Source organism: Erinaceus europaeus, chromosome 16 (assembly GCF_950295315.1).
Source record: "Erinaceus europaeus chromosome 16, mEriEur2.1, whole genome shotgun sequence".
NCBI classification, from domain to species: domain Eukaryota; kingdom Metazoa; phylum Chordata; class Mammalia; order Eulipotyphla; family Erinaceidae; genus Erinaceus; species Erinaceus europaeus.
In genome coordinates this window covers 135655-149697 of record NC_080177.1, presented here as the reverse complement: position 1 = coordinate 149697, position 14043 = coordinate 135655, and the positions used below count along the sequence as shown (strand labels likewise).

The 14043-nt window shown below is 42.6% G+C and overlaps 1 protein-coding gene across 1 annotated transcript in view; it reads left to right on the top strand.

Annotated features, from left to right (window-relative positions):
- The window catches only part of C16H15orf39 (chromosome 16 C15orf39 homolog), a 68654-nt gene that overhangs the window by 18825 nt on the left and 35786 nt on the right, over window positions 1-14043 (top strand). The gene's annotated exons all lie outside the window — the stretch shown is intronic.

The following is a 14043-nucleotide window of genomic DNA, read 5'->3' as shown; positions in this document are numbered from 1 at the left end:
ACATGCACTTAATCTGCTATGCTACCGCCCAACTCCCTTATCTCTCTTTTAACCAGAGTACTGCTCAGCTCTGGCTTATGGTGGTGAGGGGATTGAACCTGGGACTTTGGGCAAGACTACCCTTGTCCCCCCTTTTAAAAAATAATTTATTTGTTCATGAAAAAAAGATAAAGGACCAGACATCACTCTGGTACATGTGCTGCTGGGAGTTGAACTTGGACCTTATGGTTGAGAATCCAATGCTTTATCCACTGCACCACCTCCTAGACCACTACCCTCCCCCCCTTTTTTTTTAGAGTTTTTTTTTTTAGGTAAATTAAAGTTTTATTGAAAACAAAACATGTTAGGGAAAGAGAGAGAGGTAGAGCAAAAGAGAAGACTGAGAGCTGATTTACACATTGCGGCTCACATAATCCCAAAAAATGAGCTAGAGAGCAAGGCAAGAGATTTACATGGTTGCAGTCTGAGGCCAAAGAGAGAAAGTATTTTTTTTTGTTACCTTTATTTTATTGGACAGAGAAAGCCAGAAGTTGAGAGAGGGGGGTGATAGAGACAGACACCTGCAGCCCTGCTTTACCACTCGTGAAGCTTCCCCCCTGCAGTTGGGGACCGGGGGCTCAAACCCAAGTTCTTGTGCACTGTAATGTGCGCTCAACCAGGTGCGTCACCATCTGGCCCCCAAGAAAGATTTTCGAAAAATATTTATTTATTTTCTTTTTTGTTGCCCTTGTTTTATTGTTGTTGTTATTGTTGTTGATGTCGTTCATTGTTGGATAGGACAAAGAGAAATGGAGAGAGGAGGGGAAGACAGAGGGGGAGAGAAAGACAGTCACCTACAGACCTGCTTCATCGCCTGTGAAGCGACTTCCCTGCAGGTGGGGAGCTGGGGAATCAAACCAGGATCTTTATGCTGGTCCTTGTGCTTTGCTCCGCATGCACTTAACTCACTGTGCTACCACCTAACTCCTGAGAGAAAGATTTTTTAATTTGTTCGGAAGGTAGGAGGAGGGGGATGGGCGGTAGCGCAGCAGGTTAAGCCACATGACGCAAAGCACAAAGGACCTAGTAAGGATCCTGGTTCGAGCCTCTGGCTCCCCACCTGCAGGGGAGTCGCTTCACAGGTGGTGAAGCAGGTCTGCAGGTGTCTGTCTTTCTCTCCCCCTCTCTGTCTTCCCCTCCTCTCTCCATTTCTCTCTGTCCTATCCAACAACGAACGACATCAACAACAACAGTAATAATAACTACAACAACAAGGGCAACAAAAGGGGAAAAAGTGGCCTCCAGGAGCAGTGGATTCGTGGTGCAGGCACTGAGCCCCAGCAATAGCCCTGGAGGAAAAAAAAAATGTTTATTAATATGAAAGAGGGAGAGAATCCTAGGGGTAGATGCCAGGGGTAGAACTCAGGATCTCAGGGAGTCAAGCAGTAGCGCAGTGGGTTAAGCGCAGGTGGCTCAAAGTGCCAGGACCGGCGAGAGGACCCTGGTTCGAGCCCCTGGCTCCCCACCTGCAGGGAAGTCGCTTCACAGGTGGTGAAGCAGGTCTGCAGGTGTCTATCTTTCTCTCCTCCATCTCTGTCTTCCCCTCCTCCATTTCTCTGTCCTATCCAACAACGACGACATCAGTTATAACAATAAAATAACAAGGGCAACAAAAGGAAATAAATAGAGATTAAAAAAAAAAAAAAGAACTCAGGATCTCAGCCTGGGAGGAGAGGCAGTGATGGCCAGACTGGACTTAGAGGTTGAGACCCCAGGTCATGCCAGAGCCATGCAGTGGCCCACACTCCCTCCCTGTGAGACTAATGAATAAATTAACTAATGTCTTTAAAAAAATTCCTTTTGAGATTCAACTTCGGAGGCAGAGCTACGAGCAGCAGATCGCTTTCTCCCCTCCCCTCCCCTCTCCCCTCCCGGATCAACTAGGAATACCAAAGGAGATCACCCGGGACCGAAACAAGACAGGACTAGAATGACCACAGGAACCCAGTAAATCACCGGTGAGTACAAACACATGTGGCTGGTGACAGAGAGGAGAGAGGAGCTTAAGGAGAGATTAAGTGACTGCTAACAGTTCAGCAGTTTATCAGTGGAGACACCACCTCCAATCTGCTCCACCAACAAGGGGACAGCTGAAGGGAGGAGAGGACTCCCCAGAGACTCACTAAGTGCAACTCTGAGTCTCCATTGCTACTACCCTCAGAATCTGGAGCAGCAACAGGGAGGGACACCAGGGGACAGAGATCTAACTGGGAAACTCAGGAGAAGACCTATACCTCGGTGGCATAGCTGAGGGGCTGTGAAAGTCTCTTTGCATAACCACTGGATTATCTCTGCCACACCCTGCTTTATCTCTTGGTCAGGAGTCAGTGATTAAGCTAAGAAGTCTATTGATAGTTTAAAAGCCCTAAGGCTCCCATAGCCTACAGGGAAGAAAAAAAAAGAGGCTTTTACACCACTGAGCTCCAACTCATGGATTGAAACAACTGTTAACTTCCACCACTGTGAACCCTTTAATTAACTTAGTTAGAACAAGTCAATCCAGGCAATAGTGATCAATAATTTGAAAAGTACTGATAAAGGGAACTCATAACATAATATATAAAATGGTTAAAACAACAAGAAAAAATATTGGAGAATCGAACCAGGACAAGAGTCCAGCTAAAAGTCCTCCAGAGGGTGAAGCACAAAACAACGAGTTCAACATCCAAACATTAGCTAAGGAAATAATAACAGGAGTGAGTAAAGAATTTGAAAAAATTGTAATCAGAAATGCAGGAACAACAAATGAGAATATGGAAGAAAATTCTAATTATCTCATGGTTATTAGAGAGCTGAAAGCTGAAATCGCTGAGCTAAGAAGGCAACTAGCTGAACAAGCTAAAACAGTATCAGAGCAGGGCAATAAAATAGATGAACTCCAGAAAACAGTAGAGGGCAGAGAGAATAGAATCTATGAGGCTGAAAACAGAATTAGCAAGATTGAGGATGAACTAGAGACAACTAAAAAAGAAGTAAGAGATCTCAAAAAGAGATTAAGAGATGCTGAAAACAACAACAGAGTCCTATGGGATGACTTCAAAAGAAACAATATACGCATTATTGGCATACCAGAGGAAGAAAGAGAAGGAGAGGAAGAAAGCATTTTCCAGGCCATAATAGCTGAAAATTTCTCTAGTCTAGACAACATCAAAGACATAAAGATTCAAGAAGCCCAGAGGGTCCCAAACAGAATTAACCCAGACCTAAAGACACCAAGACATGTCATACTTAGATTGGAAAGGAATAAGGATAAAGAAAAGATCCTCAAGGCTGCAAGAGAAAAACAAAGAGTCACCTACAAAGGAAAACCCATAAGATTAGCAGCAGACTTCTCCATACAAACACTACAGGCCAGAAGAGAATGGCAAGATATCTATTGAGTGCTCAATGAGAAAGGCTTTCAGCCAAGAATACTATATCCTGCTAGACTGTCATTCAGACTAGAGGGAGGCATCAAAACCTTCTCAGACAAGCAACAGTTGAAGGAAGCAACCATCACCAAGCCTGCCCTGAAAGAAGTTCTGAAAGGTCTCCTATAAACAACCAGACCACCAGAAATAGGACATATATCAAAACACTCTAAAACTCTACAAGAATGGCGTTAAAATATCTTCAATCTTTGATATCAATAAGTGTCAATGGCCTGAATTCACCTATTAAAAGACACAGAGTAGGAAGATGGATCAGAAAACACAACCCAACAATATGCTGTCTACAGGAAACCCACCTAACTCAACAAGACAAACACAGACTTAAAGTGAAAAGATGGAAAACTATCATACAAGCCAATGGCCCACAAAAAAGGGCAGGAACAGCTATTCTCATATCTGACATGATAGACTTTAAAATAGATAAGATTAAAAAAGATAGGAATGGACACTACTTAATGCTCAGAGGATCAGTCAATCAGGAGGACTTGACAATTATTAACATCTATGCACCCATATTCGACTTCCGGAGGCGGAGCTACGAGCAGCAGATCCCTTTCTCTCCTCTCCTCTCCCGGATCAACTAGGAATACCAAAGGAGACCACCCGGACCGAAACAAGACAGGACTAGAATGACCACAGAAACCCAGTAAATGACCCGTGAGTACAAACACGCGTGGCTGGTGACAGAGAAGAGAGAGGGGCCTAAGGAGAGACTAAGTGACTGCTAACAGTTCAACAGTTTGTCAGTGGAGACACCACCTCCAGTCTGCTCCACCAACAAGGGGACAGCTGAAGGGAGGAAAGGACTCCCCAGAGACTCACCAAGTGCAACTCTGAGTCTCCATTGCTACTACCCTCAGAATCTGGAGCAGCAACAGGGAGGGACACCAGGGGACAGAGATCTAACCGGGAAACTCAGAAGACCTATACCTCAGTGGCATAGCTGAGGGGCTGTGAAAGTCTCTTTGCATAACCACTGGATTATCTCTGCCACACCCTGCTTTATCTCTTGGTCAGGAGTCAGTGATTAAGCTAAGAAGCCTATTGATAGTTTAAAAGCCCTCAGGCTCCCATAGCCTACAGGGGAAAAAAAAAAGGCTTTTACACCACTGAACTCCAACTCATGGATTGAAAAAACTGTTAACTTATATAAAATGGTTAAAACAACAAGAAAAAATATTGGAGAATCGAACCAGGACAAGAGTCCAGCTAAAAGTCCTCCAGAGGGTGAAGCACAAAACAACGAGTTCAACATCCAAACATTAGCTAAGGAAATAATAACAGGAGTGAGTAAAGAATTTGAAAAAATTGTAATCAGAAATGCAGGAACAACAAATGAGAATATGGAAGAAAATTCTAATTATCTCATGGTTATTAGAGAGCTGAAAGCTGAAATCGCTGAGCTAAGAAGGCAACTAGCTGAACAAGCTAAAACAGTATCAGAGCAGGGCAACAAAATAGATGAACTCCAGAAAGCAGTAAAGGGCAGAGAGAATCGAATCAATGAGGCTGAAGACAGAATTAGCAAGATTGAGGATGAATTAGAGACAACTAAAAAAGAAGTAAGAGATCTCAAAAAGAGATTAAGAGATGCTGAAAACAACAACAGAGTCCTATGGGATGATTTCAAAAGAAACAATATACACATTATTGGCTTACCAGAGGAAGAAAGAGAAGGGGAGGAAGAAAGCGTTCTCCAGGCCATAATAGCTGAAAATTTCTCTAGTCTAGACAACACCAAAGACATAAAGATTCAAGAAGCCCAGAGGGTCCCAAACAGAATTAACCCAGACCTAAAGACACCAAGACATGTCATACTTAGAATGGAAAGGAATAAGGATAAAGAAAGGATCCTCAAGGCTGCAAGAGAAAAACAAAGAGTCACCTACAAAGGAAAACCCATAAGATTAGCAGCAGACTTCTCCATACAAACACTACAGGCCAGAAGAGAATGGCAAGATATCTATTGAGTGCTCAATGAGAAAGGCTTTCAGCCAAGAATACTATATCCTGCTAGACTGTCATTCAGACTAGATGGAAGCATCAAAACCTTCTCAGACAAGCAACAGTTGAAGGAAGCAACCATCACCAAGCCTGCCCTGAAAGAAGTTCTGAAAGGTCTCCTATAAACAACCAGACCACCAGAAATAGGACATATATCAAAACACTCTAAAACTCTACAAGAATGGCGTTAAAATATCTTCAATCTTTGATATCAATAAATGTCAATGGCCTGAATTCACCTATTAAAAGACACAGAGTAGGAAGATAGATCAGAAAACACAACCCAACAATATGTTGTCTACAGGAAACTCACCTAACTCAACAAGACAAACACAGACTTAAAGTGAAAGGATGGAAAACTGTCATACAAGCCAATGGCCCACACAAAAGGGCAGGAACAGCTATTCTCATATCTGACATGATAGACTTTAAAATAGATAAGATTAAAAAAGATAGGAATGGACACTACTTAATGCTCAGAGGATCAGTCAATCAAGAGGACTTAACAATTATTAATATCTATGCACCCAATGAGAAGCCATCTAAATACATCAAACTTCTACTGAAAGAGCTACAGCAATATATTAACAGTAACACGATCATAGTAGGGGACTTCAACACCCCACTATCTCAACTTGACAGATCATCCAGGAACAAAATCAGTAAAGACATAAGGGAGCTAAATGAAGAGATAGATAAACTAGAACTATTGGACATTTTCAGAGTCATTCATCCCAAGAAACTGGAATACACATTTTACTCAAATCCACATGGATCATTCTCAAGGATAGACCATATGTTAGGCCACAAAGACAGCATCAGCCAATTCAAGAGCACTGAAATCATCCCAAGCATCTTCTCAGACCACAGTGGAATTAAACTAACACTTAACAATCAACAAAAGATTAGTAACAGTCCCAAAATGTGGAAGCTCAACAGTACACTTCTCAACAACTTTTGGGTCAAAGAGGAAATCAAGGAAGAAATCAAAATGTTTCGAGAGTTCAATGAAAATGAAGACACAAGCTATCAAAATATTTGGGACACAGCTAAAGCAGTCCTAAGAGGGAAGTTCATAGCTATACAAGCACACATTAGGAAACAAGAAAAGGCACAAACAAACAGCCTGATTGCACATCTTAAAGACCTAGAAGAAGAACAACAAAGGAATCCTAAAGCAACCAGAAGGACAGAAATGACTAAAGTTAGGGCAGAAATAAATAACATTGAGAATAGGAAAACCATACAAAAGATCAATGAAAGTAAATGTTGGTTCTTCGAAAGAGTAAACAAAATCGACAAACCTTTAGCCAGACTCACAAAACAAAAAAGGGAGAAGACCCAAATAAATCGGATAGTAAATGAAAGAGGAGAAATCACAACAGACACTGCAGAAATTCAACATATCATGCGAGGCTTCTATGAACAACTATATGCCACCAAGTTAGAGAACCTGGAAGAAATGAATGATTTCCTAGATACCTACCAACTTCCAAAACTAAGTCAAGAGGAAGTGGATAACATGAACAGGCCCATCACAGCAAATGAAATTGAAACAGTTATCAAAAATCTTCCCAAAAATAAAAGTCCTGAACCTGATGGTTTTACAAATGAATTCTACAAAACCTTCAAAGAAGAACTAATACCTCTACTTTTAAAAGTCTTCCAGAAGATTGAAGACACTGGAATACTCCCTGCCAGCTTCTATGAAGCCAACATCACCCTGATACCAAAAGCAGACAGGGACACAACCAAAAAAGAAAACTACAGACCAATATCTCTGATGAACATAGATGCAAAAATACTGAACAAAATTCTAGCCAACCGGATACAGCAGTATATCAAAAAGATTGTTCATCATGACCAAGTGGGGTTTATCCCAGGCATGCAAGGTTGGTTTAATATACGTAAATCAATCAATGTGATCCACCACATCAACAAAAGCAAGACCAAAAACCACATGGTCATATCAGTAGATGCAGAGAAAGCCTTTGACAAAATACAACATCCCTTTATGATCAAAACACTACAAAAAATGGGAATAGATGGAAAATTCCTGAAGATAGTGGAGTCTATATATAGCAAACCTACAGCCAACATCATACTCAATGGTGAAAAACTGGAAGCATTTCCCCTCAGATCAGGTACTAGACAGGGCTGCCCACTATCACCATTACTATTCAACATAGTGTTGGAAGTTCTTGCCATAACAATCAGGCAGGAGCAAGGAATTAAAGGCATACAGATTGGAAGAGAAGAAGTCAAACTCTCCTTATTTGCAGATGACATGATAGTATACATGGAAAAACCTAAGGACTCCAGCAAGAAGCTTCTGGAAACCATCAGGCAATACAGTAAGGTGTCAGGCTATAAAATTAACATTCAAAAGTCAGTGGCATTCCTCTATGCAAACACTAAGTTAGAAGAAATTGAAATCCAGAAATCAGTTCCTTTTTCTATAGCAACAAAAACAATAAAATATCTAGGAGTAAACCTAACCAAAGAAGTGAAAGACCTGTATACTGAAAATTATGAGTCACTACTCAAAGAAATTGAAAAAGACACAAGAAGTGGAAAGATATTCCATCTTCATGGGTTGGAAGAATTAACATCATCAAAATGAATATATTACCCAGAGCCATCTACAAATTTTATGCTATTCCCATCAAGATCCCAAGCACATTTTTTAGGAGAATAGAACAAATGCTACAAATGTTTATCTGAAACCAGAAAAGACCTAGAATTGCCAAAACAATCTTGAGAAAAAAGAACAGAACCAGAGGCATCACACTCCCAGATCTCAAACTGTATTATAGGGCAGTTGTCATCAAAATTGCTTGGTACTGGAACATGAATAGACACACTGACCAGTGGAATAGAATTGAGAGCCCAGAAATTAGGCCCCACACCTATGGACATCTAATCTTTGACAAAGGGGCCCAGACTATTACATGGGGAAAGCAGAGTCTCTTCAACAAATGTTGTTGGAAACAATGGGTTGAAACATGCAGAAGAATGAAACTGAACCACTGTATTTCACCAAATACAAAAGTAAATTCCAAGTGGATCAAGGACTTGGATGTTAGACCACAAACTATCAGATACTTAGAGGAAAATATTGGCAGAACTTTTTTCCGCATAAATTTTAAAGACATTTTCAATGAAATGAATCTAATTACAAAGAAGACTAAGGCAAGTATAAACCTATGGGACTACATCAAATTAAAAAGCTTCTTCACAGCAAAAGAAACCACTACCCAAACCAAGAGACCCCTCACAGAATGGGAGAAGATCTTTACATGCCATACATCCGATAAGAGTTTAATAACCAACATATATAAAGAGCTTGCCAGACTCAACAACAAGACAACAAATAACCCCATCCAAAAATGGGGGGAGGACTTGGACAGAATATTCACCACAGAAGAGATCCAAAAGGCTGAGAAACACATGAAAAAATGCTCCAAGTCTCTGATTGTCAGAGAAATTCAAATCAAGACAACAATGAGATATCACTTCACTCCTGTGAGAATGTCATACATCAGAAAAGGTAACAGCAGCAAATGCTGGAGAGGGTGTGGGGTCAAAGGAACCCTCCTGCACTGCTGTTGGGAATATCAATTGGTCCAACCTCTGTGGAGAACAGTCTGGAGAACTCTCAGAAGGCTAGAAATGGACCTACCCTATGACCCTGCAATTCCCCTCCTGGGGATATATCCTAAGGAACCCAACACATCCATCCAAAAAGATCTGTGTACACATATGTTCTTGGCAGCACAATTTGTAATAGCCAAAACCTGGAAGCAACCCAGGTGTCCAACAATAGATGAGTGGCTGAGCAAGTTGTGGTATATATACACAATGGAATATTACTCAGCTGTAAAAAATGGTGACTTCACCATTTTCAGCCGATCTTGGATGGACCTTGAAAAAATCATGTTGAGTGAAATAAGTCAGAAACAGAAGGATGAATATGGGATGATCTCACTCTCAGGCCGAAGTTGAAAAACAAGATTAGAAAAGAAAACACAAGTCGAACCTGAAATGGAATTGGAGTATTACACCAAAGTAAAAGACTCTGGAGTGAGTGGGTGGGTGGGCAGAATACAGGTCCATGAAAAATGATGAATGAAATAGTGGGGGTTGTATTATTAAATGGGAAACTGGGGAATGTTATGCATGTACAAACTATTGTATTTACTGTTGAATGTAAAGCATTAATTCCCCAATAAAGAAATAAATTATTTAAAAAAAAAGTGGCATTCCTCTATGCAAACACTAAGTTAGAAGAAATTGAAATCCAGAAATCAGTTCCTTTTACTATAGCAACAAAAACAATAAAATATCTAGGAGTAAATCTAACCAAGGAAGTGAAAGACTTGTATACTGAAAATTATGAGTCACTACTCAAAGAAATTGAAAAAGACACAAGAAGTGGAAAGATATTCCATGTTCATGGGTAGGAAGAATTAACATCATCAGAATGAATATATTACCCAGAGCCATCTACAAATTTAATGCTATCCCCATCAAGATCCCAAGCACATTTTTTAGGAGAATAGAACAAATGCTACAAATGTTTATCTGAAACCAGAAAAGACCTAGAATTGCCAAAACAATCTTGAGAAAAAAGAACAGAACCGGAGGCATCACACTCCCAGATCTCAAACTGTATTATAGGGCAGTTGTCATCAAAATTGCTTGGTACTGGAACATGAATAGACACACTGACCAGTGGAATAGAATTGAGAGCCCAGAAATGAGCCCCCACACCTATGGACATCTAATCTTTGACAAAGGGGCCCAGACTATTAAATGGAGAAAGCAGAGTCTCTTCAACAAATGTTGTTGGAAACAATGGGTTGAAACATGCAGAAGAATGAAACTGAACCACTGTATTTCACCAAATACAAAAGTAAATTCCAAGTGGATCAAGGACTTGGATGTTAGACCACAAACTATCAAATACTTAGAGGAAAATATTGGCAGAACTCTTTTCCGCATAAATTTTAAAGACATCTACAATGAAATAAGTCCAATTACAAAGAAGACTAAGGCAAGTATAAACCTATGAGACTACATCAAATTAAAAAGCTTCTTCACAGCAAAAGAAACCACTACCCAAACCAAGAGACCCCTCACAGAATGGGAGATCTTTACATGCCATACATCAGACAAGAGTTTAATAACCAATATATATATAAAGAGCTTGCCAGACTCAACAACAAGACAACAAATAACCCCATCCAAAAATGAGGGGAGGACTTGGACAGAATATTCACCACAGAAGAGATCCAAAAGGCCGAGAAACACATGAAAAAATGCTCCAAGTCTCTGATTGTCAGAGAAATTCAAATCAAGACAACAACGAGATATCACTTCACTCCTATGAGAATGTCACACATCAGAAAAGGTAACAGCAGCAAATGCTGGAGAGGGTGTGGGGTCAAAGGAACCCTCCTGCACTGCTGGTGGGAATGTCAATTGGTCCAACCTCTGTGGAGAACAGTCTGGAGAACTCTCAGAAGGCTAGAAATGGACCTACCCTATGACCCTGCAATTCCCCTCCTGGGGATATATCCTAAGGAACCCAACACATCCATCCAAAAAGATCTGTGTACACATATGTTCTTGGCAGCACAATTTGTAATAGCCAAAACCTGGAAGCAACCCAGGTGTCCAACAGCAGATGAGTGGCTGAGCAAGTTGTGGTCTATATACACAATGGAATACTACTCAGCTGAAAAAATGGTGACTTCACCGTTTTCAGCCAATCTTGGATGGACCTTGAAAAAATCACGTTGAGTGAAATAAGTCAGAAACAGGAGGATGAATATGGGATGATCTCACTCTCAAGCAGAAGTTGAAAAACAAGATCAGAAAAGAAAACACAAGTCGAACCTGAAATGGAATTGGAGTATTACACCAAAGTAAAAGACTCTGGGGTGGGTGGGTGGGGAGAATACAGGTCCATGAAGGATGATAAATGACATAGTGGGGGTTGTATTGTTAAATGGGAAACTGGGGAATGTTATGCATGTACAAACTATTGTATTTACTGTTGAATGTAAAACATTAATTCCTCAATAAAGAATTAAAAAAAATTCCTTTTGAGCCCTTCAGCCCGCACCCTAAGTCAGGGAGGGGTGGCTAGTCTGTGTGGGGTGCTGAGTTTTCCAGATTTGAAGTTCTGCAGATTGAAGACCACCCTAACTAGAGGGACCCAGACTGCCCCCCCTTGTGACACTCTGAGGCTGTGCAGGTCCTCGAAGACCACTACTCCCCTGACCATGGCAGAGAAACTCAGCTGCACCAGGCACCTGGAAGTGGCCTTCCTGTCAGACAAGCCCAGCAGAGGGCAGAGCTGACAGCTGACCATGGAGCATCTGGCTCTGCCCTGGAGTCTGCCCTCCTCTCTGCCTTGGGGGTCCCCGCCTCACTGCCCTGGCCCCCCTCTGTCCTGGGGGTCCCCCTCCTTGCTGTGGTGGGGGTCCCCTCCCTAACTCAGAACATAAGTGCCCCATTTTGCACCACGGGCTTCAGAATCCATACTGTGGAACTTTTCTGTGTCATAACTAGATCAGTTACTTGTCTAAACCTTTGTGTTATTATCTTTTTTTTTTTTTTTTTTGCCTCTAGGGTGATTGCTGGGGCTCAGTGCCTGCACCACGAATCCACTGCTCCTGGAGGCCACCTTTTCCCTTTTGTTGCCCTTGTTGTCTATCCTTGTTGTTGTTAATATTATTGTTGTCATTGTTGTTGGATAGGACAGAGAGAAATGGAGAGAGGAGGGGAAGACAGAGGGGAAGAGAAAGACAGACACGTGTAGACCTGCTTCACTGCCTGCTTCCTGTGAAGTGACTCCCCTGCAAGTGGGGAGCTGGGGGCTTGAACCGGGATCCTTACTCTGGTCCTTGCACTTTGCGCCACGGGCGCTTAACCCGCTGCACTACCGCCCGGTCCCCGTTATGTATTAATTTTGAGAGAGTCTATATATGTATGTATGTGTATATATGTATATATAAGGACATATAGTACACATTTGCTTTTATTTACATTATATAAAATTAAATTTTTTAAAATTTCTTTATTGGGGAATTAATGTTTTACATTCGACAGTAAATACAATAGTTTGTACATGCATAACATTTCCAAGTTTTCCATATAACAATACAACCCCCACTAGGTCCTCTGTCTTTGAGAGAGTTTCAAGTGAGACAGAGATGCCAGAGCTCCAACCATAGGCTCTTTCCTACAGTCTAGGGGTGATGGTGTGCTGGGCACCTGAGGACTCCAGGCTGCGGGAGTGTCCCCCCGGTGACTGGTGACCCAGGGTCCCCTCAGGAGGCCACAGCCTGAGCTGCAATGCTGGGGTCACAGCCCAGGGCCAGGTGCTCTGAGACACCCACTCTGAGAGTCTGCACCTTCTTGCTCAGCGCCATCCATGGGAGAGGGTCTGAGCCTCCCTCCCCCACAGAGAGGGTCACAGCACCCCGGGGGAGGGTGTCATGGGTGCACCCCCACCTCATAAACCCCCAACACTGCACCCAGAGCCATAGCTACTTCTCCAGCCAAAGTGTATTTAAGAAATGATGCAACATCATGAATGGTCGAGCAGTGTGCTGGGGAGGGAGGGAGGGAGGGAGGGAGACCCACACCAAGGGGCGGCTCCTGAGGGCCTGTTCACAGCAGCCTGGATGTGGCTGTTTGGAGATAAAGCCACCTCAGCCTGATGCTCTTCCCCTGAGCTTGGACCAGCCTCCTTTCCCTCGGTGATCTAGGAAACCCTCAGGCACTTGAGGTTTCTCTAAGGAACCCGCCTTTGCTCTCTGAAATACTGCCGGCTCCCTTCCTCGTGCTGGGGACTGACTGTCCACTCCCATTCAGGCTGAGGCAGGGGGGCTGGATGGGGAGGTGGAGAGTTCCGGTTTGCACTTTCCTGAATGGGGGAACATAGAAAAAGGGCAGTTTTGGAAGTGGGGGTGGGGGTGGGGTGTGTGGGAGGGTAGACAGCATAATGGTTCTGCAAAAAGACTCCTGCCTGAGGCTTCCAAGTCCCAGGTTCAATCCCCCATACCACCATCAGCCAGAGCTGAGCAGAGCTCTAGTCAAAAAAAGAAAAAAAAGTCCTACCTCAGCGCTCCCTCCTTTCCTCTTTTCTTTCTATAACACTGTAGAGATGATGGCTCCTCCTTTCCCTTCTCCCTCTCTCTCTGTCTCTTTCCACTGGGACTTCACCGTCTACATGGTTCCCTGAGGTGGCTAGCTAAGCAGAGGGGACCCAGAGGGCTGTGACTCGCCATGGCATAAAGGACCAGCTGTCATGGGCTTTGGCCGGGCTGATAGCCTGAGAGTCAGAGAACTCCGTTTCCCAAGGGCTGTGCCTGGTGTTACTCCTCCATGGTCACCACCAAGTGCCATGGCAGGGCTGGTGGTTTGGAGCATAACCGCCTGTTCTCCCAGGTGTTTGTTTGTTTTTTAAAAAATATTTTATTTATTTATTTGAAACACATGAGGAGAGAGAAAGCCAGACATCATTTTGGTACATGTGCCGCCGGGGATTGAACTC